Source organism: Humulus lupulus, chromosome 1 (assembly GCF_963169125.1).
Source record: "Humulus lupulus chromosome 1, drHumLupu1.1, whole genome shotgun sequence".
Taxonomy (NCBI): Eukaryota; Viridiplantae; Streptophyta; class Magnoliopsida; order Rosales; family Cannabaceae; genus Humulus; species Humulus lupulus.
In genome coordinates this window covers 14749328-14768570 of record NC_084793.1, presented here as the reverse complement: position 1 = coordinate 14768570, position 19243 = coordinate 14749328, and the positions used below count along the sequence as shown (strand labels likewise).

Sequence of the window (19243 nt, the reverse complement as noted above, 5' to 3'; positions counted from 1 at the left end):
AAATACACCTTAGATGGAGTCCGACATTGTGGGCCATCATCATGGTGTTAAACATTCCGAGGTGGTCTGAAAAATCTCCATCTCCATCAAATTTTGACAAGTATGGCATTTTGAAGCCTACCGGATATGTGGCCGCCGCAATATTTGGGGCGAAAGGCTCAAGCTCGTCCTCTAAGTCACAATCGTCTTTGTCCTTTCTAGATAAAAGCCTCTTCATTTGCTCTTCCATCAGAGCTAGTCTCACGAGGGTTTGGTCTCTGGTCCCTAGGTTACTTGGGGGCTGTTCAACAGCACCCATCCTACCGTATGCGTTTGATGGGTTATTGTCCCTCCAAGCTTGAGCTTGGTTTTGTGGAGCTTTATTCCCATTATCGCGTTCTATGGACAGACCTCCCTCATGTCGAGTATAACTAGCATCTTCATTCCGAGCTGGATTCCTCCTCTGCGAATTCAAACGATCGCGCAAATCGGGCTGTGGATCTTGCTGAGGGCTCTATGCTGAACTCAACTAATTTCTTAGGTCGCCCTCGGACCTACCACTACGACGGATTTTGGTCCAGTAACTCCCATTTGCAAAGCTTACAGCTCGCGGTTGGGGCTTAGGATCTGGATTTTCAACATGTGTCCGTGGGATGTAGGTATTGGCAGATGGGGGAGGATTTCTCCGACTGTCCCCATAAGCTGGAATGTCCCGTGTAGGAAGAGGTGGCGTTGAATGTCTTATAGGTGACGGGGGATGCCTTATTGGTGAGGCAATCCTTGTTCTCTAACTCTTTGCGACTGACGATCCGATCGCGACATAGGAGGGTTTGTTGGAACTTTTCGTCTTTGTGAGCTTGTCCTAACCCCTCCTCATGGATTGCCATGGGCATTTCTAGGGACCTGTGGAGGAGGCACCGAACTTGGGGTTGCAGTTCTAACCGACCGATTAACATGCTGATGACCCCTATATGAGGGCCACTGGGTTGAGCATTATGGCGATCTCGCCCTGTAGGTACAGAAGTTGGGTTGGCTGTTCTAACTAATCGACTTGGTTTGGATTGATTATTCCTGTGGCACTTGTGAGACCCACTTTGCCTCTTTCCGACATTAACATCGGTTGTAAGAGGGGGTAACTGAGCCAAAACCTCCTCAATCTCCTATTTTCCTTAGCGAGATGGCTTCTCAATTGCATGTTTTCCAATTCGACAACAGTTAGGTAGTCTGGATTTGGATTCGGTGGCAATGACGCCGAACTCCCAATGTCGCCATGACCCGCCGTTTGCTTTCCCGGACGTTGCTGGATCTCAGGGCCACACTCGTTCAAAACATCGATATGATGGGCCTCTTGCCCACCAAACTGTTCTATCTCATTATTGTGCATTGACCGAGTGAGCACCATGATGAGAATCGACTGAGATTTTGATAAAGTACTAATTTGCTCTTAATGAAAGCACCAAACTATTGACACGGTTTTTCGCTAATAGTGTATTAAGAAATAATAAGACATATTAGTGCTTAATAGTCAACCGTAGTGGATAATAATATGAATTCTCTCAAGAATTCATATCCCAATATTATCTGAGATAGTGAGAACCTGTTTATTCTATTATCAAATCATATCCCAATATAAATGTGAATTATTTGTATTAAATGTAATCATTATGTAAATGTGTAATTGACTCACTTTGTTACCCAAATTTGTCCATTGAATTCCCTTATAAATAATGAGAATATTGGACACGAAAATGAACCATTATTCAGTAATGCCAAAACACTGCCAAAATAAAGAGAGAAACAACAATAATATTGACTCGTGGACTAGGTTAATCACTGAACCGTGTAAAAGTTCTGTGTTCTTGGGTGAATTCTTATTATTATTCATTACGGTTTACTATTAAGCACTAATCTACCTTATTATTTCTTAATACACTATTGCTCAAAAACTGCCTCAACAACTACTAGATCAGATCTAGAGTAGTAGGAAGAAGAGTCAAGGTTGGTGACATTAAGTGTGAGATGGTGGGAAACACCAGAGTCGAGCAACCAAGAATCATCACATACTGCATTAGAGTTTGCAACTAGAGCTTGCACAAGTGCGGAAGATGATGATTAAGGAGAAGGAGCAGGAAAATGCGGATCAAATCTGTGGTAGCACATAAAGGCATTGTGTCCGGGTCTCAGGCAAAGTTGATAAATGATTTTGGAGCCATTAGAGCTGCCTCAACCAGTAGTGAAACTTTGACTAGAAGGGGTATTTTGGTTACGACCACTAAGAGAGCGTTGCCATGCCTGGGTTCTTGGATTTTGGTGTTGTCGATACCAATATTAGCAGCAATAGGAGCAAATTCATCAATAGAGTTTTGTTGTTCGAGTCTTGATTCATGAGCTAGAAGAAGACTCGTGATTTGTTCAAACGAAATTCCCTTGGATTTGGATGTGACAGAGACAACAAACGAGTTATAATCAACATTAAGTCCAGCTAAGAGGTAAAGAACCTGATCACAGTCAGACTTTTTCCGAAATTGCAGCAAGTTGGTCGATGAGGTTCTTGACTTTTAGAATATAATCCATCGTGGATAAGTTCATCACTGCCTAAGGTGATTACATATTTAATTTTACTCTTCAATGGTGACAACACATTTTTTGATATATTCTTGAAAAAACGGTATTTATCAGCTTACAAATAGGGGATCTATAGAAACATTCACAAAGGGACACAAATAACTTAACTCAAAATTTTTTTAATCTCTCACAAATTTTTGATTTTTTTTTGAGTAATTTATTCTCTGAACCCTCTTGAAAATGAGAAGGGATGCACAAATTTACCTCTTATCATTCTTGTATTATATTATATAAATATAGGAAATTTGTTAGGTAGAAGTAACATTTTTACCTTTTACCAAAAGTATATTTTTGTGTTTGACATAGGAAGAAAATATAATTAATTTTTTTTTATATATAATAGTGTATATTATAATTGTAGTTTATGATGTGAAAATTAAAGTTAAAACAGTAAATGCACCTTAATTTCCACCACATAAATTATTTTAAAAAAATTAATGAGATGCTTACAATTATTTTTTTTTGTGGGGATTGCTATGATTATTATTATGTACTCCTTTGCATAAAAAAAGTTATAATTTCTTGAGGTCTGAAAATGTAAAATATCATAACTGATAGGCGCAAAAGTGAGGCGGCTAACTAGGAAGGTACCTATAACTATATACAAACAAAATGGGAGTGGGAGTTTGAGCCCGGCATTGGTTTACAAATCCTAGGTCCCAGGGTGGTGGGCATTGGTTGATATTTTTTTTTATACTAATACACTATGGATTTAATTCATGAGCAAAAGGGGCAAAAAAAAAAAAGCTTTAATTTGTAGTAAATGAGACATCACATCTTAATTTTTTGAGATAATTTTATTTTTGCAGAAAATATTATTATTTTTGGAGATAACAGCAGAAGTTTAACTACAGTAAGTGATATTTTAATTTAAAAAACTATTGGGTTTTTCACGATTAAAATAACGATAATGTGTATATAATATATATTTGGGAGTTTGACTAATAATAATAAAAAAATAGGTAGAAAGAGAGACATATATAGACTTTATGAGTATAGTGTTGGCGTTTGATAGGGTGTGTGTGATATAGGTTATCTTCTTGTTCTCTGTGCCCTCATCCTCCTTTTTCTCTGGTTTTGGTTTTGGTTTTGGTGGAATCTAAAAAGCTTTTGCTTTTGATCAGTGAACAAAAACAACTCTTCCTCTTCTTCTCCAAACGGCTACTTAATTGCTTCGCCATTTTCAAGGTCCCAACTCTTTCTCTCTCTCTCTCTCTCTCTTTTCTGATCTTACATACACAACTATACAGTTCTTCTTTTTCAGGTTCATTAATTAATCACTCTCTCGATCTCTCTTTTCTTTTTATTATTAGTATACTGTTTATTAGGTTTAAATCTGGCGAGGCTTAAAGATCTAAATATATATGTTTTGATTATTAGGTTATACTATACCTAATAACTTTTCTTTCTTTTCTTTCTTTCTTTCTTTAGTTTTGAGTACGTTTTTTTTCCTTTTATGGTTTGTTCTGCGAACTTTACTACCTCACCAGAAGAATATCTGTCAGAAAATAAATTTTTTTAGCTTCTTTTTCTTTCTCATACGGTCATATACGGATTCTAATAATTTTTGTCTGCAATAAAAGTGTATGTATTATGAAGATTAAGTTTCTAAACCATAATTAGGGTTCCATGCAGCTTTTCTTGCTCTTATTGATTGGAAAATTTTCCAGTTTTCTGGGTTTTTTTTTCACTTTTTAGTAAATAGATTAAAATATACCGTTTGGTTATATATATACGCACACAATAATATTATAAGATCTAGCTTAGTATTCTTACGACGACGTTTAATCGCATGCGATACTGATATTCTTTGTTTCTTATGATCTAGATTCATCAAAAACTCCTATTTTTTATTTTTCATTTTTTTCTATATATATGCGATCATGTCTTTTTATTTCACACATTTATTATATATATTTATTTGAAATATTATTAGTTAATTATTTTATTTTATTTTTGGAAATAGATTGGTTATGTTATTTTCGCATCATTTTTTTTGGCAATTTATTTATGCGTGTGTAAATGATGTAATTAATTAGTTCTTATATATGTGTACATAATTGTAATTTTTCATTTTCATGTTGGTTCTCAGATTTCACGTGGAGTAGAGTACTTCTTCTCATCTGGTCAGGTCAGGTCAGGCGTCTAATCAGACAAAGAATGTATAGATTTTAATCATTTTGGGTAAGCACAAATATATATATATTTATATACCATTATTATTAATTGGTGAGTGGAATTGATAATTAAAATGGTTTAATTTCTTGTTTTACAGACACTATATATATATATATATATATATGGATCTGAGGGGTTGAAAGTGGTGGTGGTTGGTTGTTATGACAACGAGAGAGAGCACGCTTGTGTTGATATTCATGAAAAGGATCAAAACGTGAGTGTACACATGCGTGCTCTCCCCCGTTGTCATACAATCTTTCTTTTTCTCTTTTTTTTCTTACGTTGTTTCAATCTACCTGGAATTAATGGATTCCATCATCACCAGGTACCACTTAATTCTCATCACTATTCATATATATATATGTAAATATTTGATAACAATATATACCAGAAAAAATGAACTTTTACTACTTGTGGTTTTATATACGCTGTGTTGTTTTTGTTATTTTTTGCAATAAAAACCAAGGTCTATCTATGATGAGGAGGTGGGTTTTTTTTTGTTAATTTAAAAAAAAAAATTGATGATGAAAGTGAATTCATTTGGGTTGTGTTATTCCAAGCTATATTTGTTAAGAACATGACTATAATATAGGAATATTGCTGATTATGTAAATATAATCTGTGGAATATATGGCAAAGAAGAAAAGATACCATATTCATTAGATAAAAGGAAAATTATTACTTAAACATGCTTGAATAGGCAAAAGAAGAAATAAAGTGAGAATGGAAATTACTATAGTCTTGTAGGCACACATCAAGAATATCAAATAATAACATATGTCTTTTGTTTAAAGTACAGTTTTATAGAATGAAATATGCTTTGACCAATATAGTATATATAGTATAGTGCCATTACTATATCATGTTTACAGGCCTGTTTACAATAATGCTACTCTAAAATATTAGTGTTAAAAACGTTTTTCCACTTAAAATATTCAAAAGTTTTGATATTGTCAATTGAGAGTGCTTGCTATTTTGATTACTATAATGTTTTTTCTATTATCGCCACTCATCTTCAACTCTCAAAACCTTTTGTATAAGATCAAATCTAGCTGCTGGTTTTGGTGGTAACTAGTTATTTTCTCAATTATATTTATGTTTTTCTAAATTTATGTTGTATTATTTTATCTTGAACATGTCTCAAATATATATAGAGATGTTTACATTTTTGAGGATATATATAACTATGAGCATTTCTTATATCGTATGATGATAAAATTGTAGCTAACAAATTGTCTAGCATGTTTTTTTATTTGTAGCACTTGTCATCCAAAGCATTGAAGGTGATAATCAATTAATTAGTTTATGCTTAACTAATATATATATACATATATATATTGTTTACAGGCCAAAAAGTGGCTTATACTTTGATCAGGCAAGGCATTGAATATATCAATTTTCTCATAGTCTCAAAGATTATTATGACTATTTTATTGAAAATTCACATGTCAATACCAAGTAATTCTACTAATTATTTAAAATGTATATTGAATCTCAATGAATAAGATTATAAAAAAAGAAGTAAGAGAGAAATATATATTAAAGGTGATCTTAGCTTGCACATCCATTCTTTACTTTCATACTGCGAACATTCGATATCCACATCATATGGAAGCTTTTGGCGATGAATATGCTTAATTATGATTGATTTAAGGAGGATTCGATCATATAGTGATGATATTATGATAGTTTTGTGAAGCCATACTAGAAAATAAGAACAACAAGAGAAACAACTAAAATGATTCGACAGTTTCTAAATTTTGTAAGTTTGTTTATTAATTATTCTAGTTGAGTAAATATTTACTTTTGTTTAAAATATTACTGCCTCACCAAACATTGTATTATGTCATGTTATGTTTTCCTTGTATCATATATAGTATTGGGGATAATGTAGTCTTCTTTTGAGGACCAATGTCATTGCATAATATAATTAGTTTTATTCATGATTGAAGTAGATGAATAATGTCGTATACGGAATGTTGTATCATATATAGTATTGGGGATAATGTAGTCTTCTTTTGAGGACCAATGTCATTGCATAATATAATTAGTTTTATTCATGATTGAAGTATATGAATAATATCGTATACGGAATGTTGTATATTACTTTCAGTATGCCAGAGATCGATCACTAAAGGGAACTACATCCAAAATCTATAGTATATACAGTGTCAAATGTTATTTTTGCTCAACTTGTTATCTTAAGAGTGAGTTAATTTTAAGATAACTTGTTTCGAACTGTTAACATTTTCTCGAATTTATCGAGGGTTAGCGCATTTGAAGAATTCTCACCCACTGTTTAATTTGTGTGAAATTTAGTGTATTCAACAGTACTATGTTGATGTTGTTTGTAACAAGGTATAAAGAGAACTTCATGTTGTTGGTAACAAGTTACAAGTCACAATTTTCTCTTTCATAGATGAATTATCATTTGATCAGCATGTGATCCTTATAGCCACTATTTATTATGGCCATTTCTAGAGGTTTCAGTACTAGTGTTTGCTTACTTCTGTGACCCAATAGATGGGATAGAACAATTGTAACATCTTATTGGCTTGGTTATGATCATAAAAATTTATATTCAAAGCTCTATAGCTCAATTGTGATGTGAGATCATCAAGTAGCTAGGATGTCATATACTTGATTGTTTATAAGTGACTGCGATCCTAATGTTGTGTTTGGTTCCAATTTAGTTTGGTGAATAGGATATGATTGTATTGAATTGGTTTAAGAAAAAAAAAAGAAAATAAAAGAAAAAAGATGAGGTTATCATTTGCCAATAATAACTTGTGAAAAATCAAGATAGATGCTACAAAGATGTAAATTTTTTTTTATCATTGATCTAGACATCTATTTATTTATATATATATATATATATATATATATGCATATGAAGATATAGAGAATATGATAGAATAATATCATATTATATCTTAAGTTTCTCAATAGGATTAATTAGGTTTGTTGGATTAATTTTTTTCAATACATTCTCTATTACTTAACTAAATTGGGTGATAAATTTCTACTTTCCAAATATGACGTACTCATTTGTGATGATTATTAGGTGTTGTGATCATCAATAAGATGTCACATATTTGATTGTTCATAATTGACTGTTAGGTGCCACTTTAGCATTACTTCCAAGTGTCTCCATGTATGTACTATTTAAATGTCTATTTGTGCATCAGTGTGTGTGTGAGTGTTGACAATTTTTTCTCAAAATTAGTTATAATATCTAAATTCCATTTTGTTTCTGAAGTGTTTTGTGTCTTTTTTTAGGTACTTTGTTTCAAGCAATTAATATTTATCAAGGGGATTGTTTTATTCACATGGTTACATGTTGATTCTATTTTTATTACTGAGGAGTAGATCATTATGAAGTTTAATCGACTTACATTTTGTATATATGAAGTTTAATTGGTTTAAGTAAACTCTGTTGTATACAAGTTTATTTAAATTGAGGGGATTGTTATGCATAGAGCGATTACGAATATTCTTTCATGCAAAATCACATAATTTGAAAAAATTGCTTTTGATCTGCCTATTTTGTATTGAAAGCAGTATGGACTTGTTTGGCATAGCTTTGAAAAAGCTTAAAATTTATACTTTTTTGTCTCTTCTTCTGCGGTCAAAATATTATGCCAAACGAGCCCCATAAATGTTTACTTGTATATGTACTTCTCCATTTGATTTACACAATATGAGAATATGGCTTGCAGGCTAATGACTGTGTTGATAACTTGGAGGGTGTTTGGCACCTTAACTAAAAAACTGTTTTTTTGTTTTTAAAAGTTAAAAATTGTTTTTTGAAAACAAGTTGGTTGTGTTTAGCATTGTTTTCAGAAAACAATTTTTAAAAACTAAGTTATAAATAACAAAAAATTTTGAGAACAACAAAAAGTTTTCTGTTGTTCTCAAATTTTTTTTCCTAACTTTCTCAAATTTTATTTTTCATCACTTTTTCTTTCAAATTATTTTATCTCATTATATATTACAAGCTTTTAAAATATTTTTTCTTTGTAAATATATTTGTTAATTTTTTATTTAAGATTTAAAAAAAATAAAACTAAAAAAATTGCTTTTAGAAAACATTAACCAACCACCTTTGAAAACTACAAAAACAGTTTTCTGTTCTCATTTCTGAAAACAAATTTTTGAAAACAAAAAACAGAAAACAATACCAAACACCAAACAGGCCCTTGCTTCTCTGGTCTTTGTAAATTTGGCTGTCATTAGTTGAAAATTTTGTTGCTTTATCAGTTGACTTCTTGGTGTATAGTTTGGTTGGATTCATTGTACTCTTGTTTTTAGTTAAGTTATAGAGCACTCAAACCATATCAATGATGAGCCATCATTTTATTTACATGTTTTTCGAAGGTGCTCACACCATATGAAATTTCAGGTATTCTTATCATTACTCTAATAATATTGCACGCTTTGGAGGAGAGTCTCATTCAATATAAAATAAATCTTGTGTTGTTTGTAGAGTTCTAGAATTGTAGAGGCTGCATATATGAAGCTTGTTATTACAGCCTTATTTTTGAGTCTTTGTTTTGTCATGCCTTTATAACTGTTCTAATTTTATCTTATAATGCCCTTATTGACATTTGATATTAATTAATGTTAATGATACCAGCAATGTTTAATTATCGTAATTACCTTTAAAATAATATGAAATTTAAATACTGCAGTGAATTCATTAAGTTAATTTTAATTTTATTTGTTCTGTACACTTCATGTGAACTGAAATTCTTTCTAAAAGATCATATGATTGTATTCTATGAAGAGTACATAAATGTTTCTGTAGCTATAGTAGTCTAAATCATATATATGTAAGAGAATACTATTCTATCAATTTTGTTAGTATTACTAAATTATCTCTTTAACTTGAAAGGGATATTTCTATACAAAGCTATATTGGTGAAAATCAACATTTGAAGGCAATTAAAAGAAGTTACTGATGGTACTTGAGCTAGAGAACATCAGCCAATTCATCTTCTGAAATTCATAATCATTTACTGTTGGTGCTTGAGAGCTTCTTAAGATTTTAAAATAACCAGTATTTTATTTTCAAAAAGAAAAATATATCCAGTATGTTGTCATATTTATAACTAAGCTATTGTCATTCATTTTTGGGTCTGGATACAATTAATTCAATTAATATTTTTTGTAGAGAATGTTAATCATAACCTTTGTGATTAGTGATGCTACAAATGTACGTGTCTTTCTTCTTTTACCACCTCTATTAAATATGTATATATATGCCTCAATGGTTAGCATATTTTACATCTGTACTGAACATGTTGTAGAATAATGGTCTTAGTTTATGACTATGCTTAGTTTACCATTCGAAAATGGAAAAAGAGAGAATTTTAATCTTTTGAGACACAAAATATGATACAATTTTTTTTCTGTTCTTTTCTATTCATCTTAATTATCTTTGCCCTGTTCATTTTTGAATGACAGTGTTCTTCAAGGTTTCATCTGTTATGTTCTTTCTTTGGGGGATTGATCCCTTTATTTTATTGCCACTGGCTATTTGAACTAACAATAAGGTATGGTTGAGTTTGATCATGAAGCCCAAAATCAGTTGCAATTAATAGTTGTAAGTGGCAGGGTATTTTTTTTCCAGATCTATATATTTGTGATCATTTTAATTGAGTGCCTTTTGTTTTGGACTAGTGAATTCTCTGATCTTCAGGTGGTTTTTGAAGTATTGCGTGGCTTTTGTTAAAAGAATAAAGAAGAAAGATACAACTATTAATTTATATATATATATATATATATATATATACTAGTTAACATTGTTACTATATTGTTTCTTGCTAAAAAACTAAAAGTAATTTAAAAATGAGTAAGTGGAGAAATATATTTTTGTTTTGAATTTTTGTAGGGGAAGAAATTAAATAATAATATTAACAAATAGTATATAATTAATATTTTTTTCTCTGGCTTGGAAATTGAATTGATTGTGTTATTATTATTATTATTATTATGCATTTTGCTACTTTTATGATTTTATGATAATTTTTCTTTGTTTAATAAATTAATATTTTGTGAGAAGATAACTTAGTTGTAAACTAATATTTTTCTAAATATTTAATTCAATTATTTACAACATCACAAGAAGTTTATTAATTTGGAAAATTATAGATATAATTATTCTTAAAATTTCCAAAGAAAAATAAAATGAGGATATTCAATAGACAAAAAAACTCTAAGTAGTTTATTTAAAAAAAAAAAAAAAACTAACTATTTACATTGGAAAATTTTCATAATATATTGGAAATGAAACACCAAGTCAAATATTAAAAGAAAACTAACTCTCAGCATCTAGTACGTAAAGAATATATTTCAAATGAAATTTTGATATTTGTCACATCACATTGTATAAATATACAAGGATTCTTTAGCTAAAATTTTAATCAGTGAAAATATATTTTTTTAATATTTTAAATATATATATTATTTGATAATTTTGCAATGTTAATAATACACATGCAATAACATACATATTTGTCAAAAGTTGATATACATACAGAGTTTTAATAATGTAACAACAACTAAATTTAAAGAAAAAGAAAACATTATCAGATAAATAAAATGAGTGATCACATTTGTCTCTAAAAAAATAATCATAAAATACTATTTCTTCTTTATTATTTTGAAAATAATTCTATAAAGTTGTAATATATTTGTTTATAATTAATATGAAACTAATATATTAACAAAATTATGTTTGGTGGATATCTTTTTATAATTTTACTAGATATTGTAATATGATATTTTTAAAAATTTAAAATATGATACTAAATAATTAAATAACATATATCATTTCATAATGTTAATATGTTTTCTTTTAAATATGACATAAAGAGTAAAGATTTTATTTATTAAATTTAAAAAGAAAATATTATCAAAGAAATAATATGATATTTTGAAAAATATAATACAATAAAATAGTCTAGAAAACAAAAAAGAAAGATGATCTTGTATACTTAATACAATATACATATATAATTATGAATGAATATGATATAATTAGTGTATATTATATATATACTATTTAAATGAGACAAATTAAAAAACAAGAATGACGTTCATATAAATATATATAGTATAGATATATATTTATACAATTATATATTGTATATGAGAGCTCTTAATGGCCCCAAAAGACAGTAGTTGATTTTGTTGGCAATGGAAAACGTTGAAGAGTTTTTAATATGTGGTTTTAGAGTTTCAGTATCTATTGATACGGGCACTCTCTACTCTTGAAATCTAATGAAGGCTATTGACGACTTTTAATCAATAAAGAAATGTGTCGAATAGGATTGTTAGTTTCTATCATGTTTTAATGTTTTCTATTAAAATATAAATGATATGGAGTAATAGTGAAACTTTTAAGTGTGTTAGTTTGACCACTATCTTTAATGTTTTTTTTTTGGGCACTAGTTCAATGCTTTTTAGAAGAAAAAAGAAAACCAAATTAGTGTTAACTTTTTGGTAGCATTGTTCACCATAGTGTTGGAAGCACGTATTTATATACATTAGCTAATGTTGCACATTAATCTTTTATTATGTTATCTATTGTTCAAAAAAAGAGTCACTTAAATGCGATAGTGACGAAATGTTTTTTCAATGGGTGGGATGATTGTTATTTTAGGAAGTGGATACTGATGAACACGCGACGAGGAGTACTTTCTATTTCTATTTATAATTTTAATACCTGTTTTTGTCTTATTCTCACTTATTTCCTACTGAGATGGGGTGAGAAATTCTCTATTGTGACAGTGAATGTCAAAGGAAACTTAATTTTAAAAAAAATTAATTTTAGGTTAAAATTTTAAAGTAAAAATTGTAAATTAAATTATTGTACATTATTTATGAATTAAAATATTCAATATTATTTCAAATAAAATTTAAAATATTAAACAAATTATTAATATATTATAAAAATATACAAAAAAGGACATAAAATATTATAAAAATTTATAATAATTTATTCAGGTTTGTTAGGGTAGGGATTGTTATTTCTGTCCTTGCTTTTCCCTCATTTAATATTTGAGATTTTTACGCTCTATTAAGAGTGTGTGCTTGCGGAAAAATGTATATTTTGAAAAGTGGGGTTAATTGATATTTTTTTAAAAATAAATTAAAGTTAACCGGGTAATTTTTTAAAAATGATAATTAGAAAAAGGTTAAAGAAAATTAATTAAAAAAAAATTTCACTGCATAGTCCTTGTTGTACTCGGCATTTCCAAAAAATCAAGTACACGATCAATCTCCAACTACCAACTCAGCAAATAGGAGAGAAGTTTGCATGCTTCTGTTTGTCATGACCAACATAACGTGTTGAGATTATACCTGTAGCAGTTCAATTGTATCGAGCATTGAGATACTTTCTCAAACAAGGTTGCAATGACATAATGCATTATTATGCGACTTACTGACTCATACGCCACCAAATATTTCGTAGAATCTCAGGGTGTGATTGGTAGTTGGTTTTGAAATGATTTTATGATTTTGAAAACTTAAAATTTGTGGGACCTACCAAGATATTTGATTGGTAGATTGTTTTTTAAAACTATATCCTAATCAGAATTCTAATTTTGTGTTGTAATTTAGAAAACAATAATTTTGCGTTTTATCTGTTTTGTGATTTTTTCTCCAAAAACTTAAAATCAAAATCATGATTTGTTTGTTCTCTCTACTCCTATCCTTTGTATCATTGTTTGTATTTTTTTATTTTTATTTTTTTGCCAATTTTTATGACTTGAGTATGTTCCCACTAGTAATAAGGTGTTTATGGAACATTTTATGACATTTATGCACAATTCAAAAATAAGCTGTGCTAGTATTTTTATAGATGACAATGCAATATTGTTATGAATTTAATCAATAATTATTATTAAATTTTAATTTATCAATATAATTAAATTTTACTTAATTAGATCTATTGATAAATCAAAATTTAATATTATACAACCTATGTATATAAAATATATAAAATTAAAATAATATTCAAATTCAGCTGTTCCAATCACATATTCAGTTTCTGTTATATTTTCAAATTTAATACCAATCACAGATTCATTTTTTTTTTAAACTTAAAAACAGTTTACTAACATTGAACCAATCACATTTTCATAAACATGATTTTAGTTACTAAATTTAGATTTTCATTTTAGAATCTCACTTTTAAAAAATACAGTTTTCTAATCGCGAACCAATCAGACCCTCAGGTTTTATGTTTAATAATGTGTTTTTGTAATTCCTACTTACCGACTTAAAAACCCACTAAAAACTATATTACCTTATTTTGGTAGTTGCATCTGGTATTTTGGAAGATTCGACTGTTACATCTGTAACAACTAAGCAGGGACATTTCTGGTATTGTCAAAAGTTCTAAAACTAAACCATATGTATAGCTTTAGAAAGAGCTTCAGAGATATGTTTTCATTCGTTCTCAGTGTTGGGGTTTTGGGAAACACATAGAGAGAACTTGTAAGGTTTGTGAGAGAGAGTTTTGATTCTTGGAGTTGTTTTTCTTCAAGAACTAACATGTAAAAGTTTGCCCTGCTCTTCACACAAGTGTTTCACCATTGGTGACTTGTATGACTTAGAACTTTGTTGATCATAGATTGTAACAGAGAACTTGCCATAGAGGATTCCCATTCATGGAGGAACTGGATTGGATTAACACAATGTTATCTTGGAACCCCATTCATGGTGGAACTGGATTAGGCTAACACATTGTCAGCTGAACCAGTATAAATTCTAGTTGTCTCTTTCTTTTTACTTATTATTTGTTTGTTGATTTTAGTATTGTTGTTTGAGTTTGAATATTGCTTGATTGGAGTTCTGTGTTATGTATTTACAACAGTGGTACCAGAGCCAGGTTTGGAAATGAGAGGAACTCATAGATTGAAAGGGCATTAATTCAAGAATCTTCAAGAAAGCAAAAATAATGGCTTCTGCAACAACAAGATTTGATCTGGACAAGTTTGATGATTCAGGGGATTTCAGCCTTTGGAAAGAGAAGATGATAGTTGTTCTGATTTACCAGAAATTGGACTCATCTCTTGAAGAAGATACACCAGAAATGAAGACAAATGTGTCTGCGAAAAAGGAAGACTCAACTCTTTCATGAAACAAGCTCGGCCTGCAATTTTCATGAATCTTTTAGACAATGTTTTGAGACAAGTTATTGGAGAAAAGACAGCTTTGAGTTTATGGAAGAAGTTAGAGCAACTTTACATGACTAGAACTACTACAGCAAAGATTTTCTTGAAGGGAAAATTCTATGTATTAGGAATCCTATTTCTGTTGTATTAGCTATTCTTAAACACAGTTAACTTCTTTTACTGTTATTTTCTTTTCTTGTAATTAGTTTATAATTAGTTTAGGTTAGTTAATTTATTAGTTATTAGGTTATTACCTTTTTTGATTTTGTTTCTTCTGTTTTCCTATATATACACCTACTTCCCTCTTTTGTAATCAATTAATTTCATATCAATATAATTCCATTTTGTTCTTCATTTTCCTACGAAATATGGTATCAGAGTGGGAAACTTAGTTTTCCCATCGATCCTTTCACTATTTGTTTCCCTGCTTTTCCTGTTCGTCTATCTCCAACAAAAGCAGTGTTCCTCTTCTGCATACTCTAGCGTACTCATCTTCTTTAATCCCACGATTTCGACTTTACCACAGTCTTGTTCCTTTCATTCGTCCAACCAAAGATTTCAAGATGTCTACTCCTCCTACGCCAGAAGAAGATTCCACTAACATTGCCAATTCGGGAAACCCAATTCTCTCCAATCCTTTGTCTCAGGTCACTCCTCCAGGGTCCACTGCCAGAGCCGCCATCGAAGATCCAAGTGACCTCTACTATCTTCATCACGTTGACAACCCAGGAAATGTCTTGGTCTCTCAACTCCTCACTGGCCAAGACAATTACACTTCTTGGAGTAGAGCTATGCAGCTTACAATCTCTGTGAAAAATAAATTGGGGTTTCTTGATTGGTCCATTTCTAAACCTTCTACTGATAATTCTCTACTGTATAATGCTTGGATTTGAAATAATAACATTGTTATTTCTTGGATTCTTAATTCGGTTTCTAAAGACATTTTAGCTAGCATTCAATATGATGAATCAACTACTGAAATTTGGAATGATCTCAAGATCCGATTTCAACAAAGGAATGGACCTCATATCTTCAATCTGAGGCGCGAACTCATGAATCTTAGACAAGATATCGACTCTGTAAGTCACTACTATACTCGTCTCAAGACTCTTTGGGAAGAATTATCCACTTATAAACCCTCTTGTACTTGTAATTGATGCACTAGTGGAGGAGTAAAACAACTCCAAGATCATTATACCATGGAGTACATTATGCCCTTTCTGATGGGACTTAAGGATTCTTATTCTCAAGTCAGGGGTAATATCCTTTTTATGGACCCTCTACCTTCTCTCAGTCAAGTTTTCAATCTTGTAACACAAGAAGAAAACCAACGAAGCATTAGCAGTCAGTTTGCCGTGTCTCAAGATCCCCTCAACAACCCCTCGATGGCATTTGTTGTTTCAGGCCAACCTCTTTCATCTTATAAACTTGATTCATCTCCACCAAAACCATACCATCCTAAGAAAAACAGACCCTTTTGCCCCCATTGCAATATTCTTGGTCATACTATTGAGAGATGCTACAAAATACATGGATACCCCACTGGCTACAACAAATCATAATCCCATGGTCCAACTGCTGCTAATCAAGTTCAGACTACTGAAAATCCAATCTCAACAATATCTGATGCCACTACAATCTTACCCCAGCTGAGTGCAGTTCAATACCAGCAGCTCCTCGCCCTACTCGCAAGTCAACAATCTGGTATGGCATCTTCTAAACCTTCTACATCTGCTGACAACTCAGGTGTAATACTATCCACAACTCAATCTTCATTGACAAAAATGCCTATTGGATTGTTGACTTTGGTGCAACAAGACATATTTGTTATAATATGTCACTTTTCATTTCCCCGTCTGTTATTCCATCAACAAAACTGGTTTTACTAGATAATTCTCATATAAGTGTTGCTCAATGTGGCACTGTCATTTTACCTAATAATCTTACTCTTTTAAATGTATTATATGTTCCTAGTTTTACATATAATATCATATCAGTTAGTGTATTAACATCATCTCAAAATATTGCTCTCTCCTTTTTCTGTGATTCTTTTTCCATTAAGAACACAATCGCCAAGAAGATGATTGGCAAGGGTAGATCCTCCAACGGTTTGTATATCTTGGATATCCCTCACTCCATTTCTCAAGTCAACTCGGTCACAGCAGAGGTTTGACATTCCAGATTAGGACACTTATCCTCTAAATGTTTGGATTTACTAAGCACTACTTTGAATTGTAACACATCTCTATTACATAAACATACTCCTTGCTATGTGTTGACTGGCGATTTAGTCAATGACACGGAGTCACTAAAGCGATAAATATTATATTTATACTGCTTAGGGCGTTATTGAAGAGTAATGATGGGAATGAGATTTTTATGTATGGGGAATTGCAATAACCGTCAAAATATTTTTGGGAAGCTGCAAAGGTGATAATTGCTTGCTTTTTCAAAAATGTATTGACAGATGTGACAGGTTAGACGGGTTGCACGTCGAGTAAGTTTATTAAATGTTGATCGCAGTAAAATAAACTTGGGGGGCAAGTGTTTACCCTAAAAAAATACTACTCGCTGACATGGCAAGATTCGTGTACATGTGGGTTGCACGTGACTACTTAGTGACTACATTCAGGTCGACAACGACCAGGAGAGCAGTTGCTTGATGGAGTTAAGGATGATACTTAATCGTATGGTAGAAGATGTGTTGAATGTGGACCAAGACTGGTCGTGGATATGAAGCCATATTCCAAATACAGTTATAAGTTAGATATTTTTTAAGATATATGATCCTATTTTTATGTAAAGACCATGTTTTCTGTTATCATTCAAATATGCGTAAATCAAGGTGTATTGGGCCCCGTCGGCCCATAGGTAGATTCTTGAGCCTATAAATAGGACTCAAGGGACTCTTTGAAAAGGGATTGATTTTTGGGGAGAGAATCAGTGTTTTATATTGTTATCCCCAAAAAATTCAGTACGATGACTTGGCAGTCAGAAGTGATAAGTGGCAATACATGGTCAGTAAATGACGCATTAATAGTCAATAAATGTGTTGGCTTTTCGGAGTTGTGATAAAGTGATCTGGCCGACCTGATAGAATTTATGTCTGACCAGAGATATGTCATGCTAGACCAGAGATGTGCCATGTTAGACCAGAGATGTGTCATGCTAGACCAGAGATGTGCCATGTTAGACCAGAGATGTGCCATGTTAGACCAGAGATGTGCTGTAACTCGCTAGGCGAGGTTTTTTAGGACAAAAGTGTGATTAAATGATAAATCAAGGCTGTAATCCTTAAAAATTACTCAATTTCATTAAACATTCAAGAGTTTAACATTCAGGATCCCAAAATAAGGTTTGTAAAATATTTACAACTCAAAAAAAATTTACAGTTGACTAGTTATCAAAAACAGAGTTTAATACAGTCATTTCTCAAAATGCCCCCAACCAAAGCAGTCGGGTAGGCCAAACATGTATGCGCCACCCCCATGCTCTTCGTACTCATGGCTGGTTGACTTTCTCTTTGCCCTTACCTGCAACACAGAGCACCCGTGAGCCAAAGCCCTGCAAGAAAACTCATACAGCACATAACATATGCATATCACACAATCTCTATAGCAGATAACTCACAGTTAATCAGATAGTCCACAAGATTAAGCACACGTATACGGCCATACTGTCCCAGAAGCGTTACCAAAGCCTGGGATCTTGGTCTACACCGTAAGGATATCCCATGTATCCATTGGGGTCTCACCCTAACCGCAAGCACTCCATGTGCTAAGTGGTATTCCCGGCCCCACTGCCGTTCTCGGCCTTCGCCGTTCATTTTGCTATAACCACATATAGCATTCTCAAACAACAATCAAACATATAATAATTCATTTAAAGCTATATCCTAGCAATAATACAATCTAGGGTCGTGCCCTGCAACAACACTATGGGCCCATGCCCTGCTCTACGGGTGTTACAGTTTTCTTACCTGTATCTCGAGCTTTCCGATGCACCAAGGTCACAAGCACGGTCCTCTATCACGAGCCTCTCCGAAATCCTAGTCACAACACATATAAAACATTTTTTATTACTAACTAATCCCAAAACCACTTCACGGAACCAATCCCGTACTCTCGGGACCTCTAATTCCCTAAAACAATGTATCGGAACCATCCCCTGAGCCCCCAGGCAAAAGCCCTAAAAATACATTATTTGGCTATCAAAAATGGCCTAGGGCCGCGACACTCCTATCAAGGGCCATGACGCCCAGAACCCCCTCCTGA

General features: G+C 31.8%; 1 long non-coding RNA gene across 1 annotated transcript; it reads left to right on the top strand.

The window, feature by feature from the left end:
* Positions 1-3588: 3588 nt before the first annotated feature.
* On the top strand, positions 3589-10272 carry LOC133786125 (uncharacterized). Its single transcript, XR_009871436.1, has 3 exons — positions 3589-3792; positions 4697-4788; positions 4880-10272. It is a non-coding gene; the product is annotated as an uncharacterized LOC133786125 (long non-coding RNA).
* The last annotated feature ends 8971 nt before the right edge of the window (positions 10273-19243 follow it).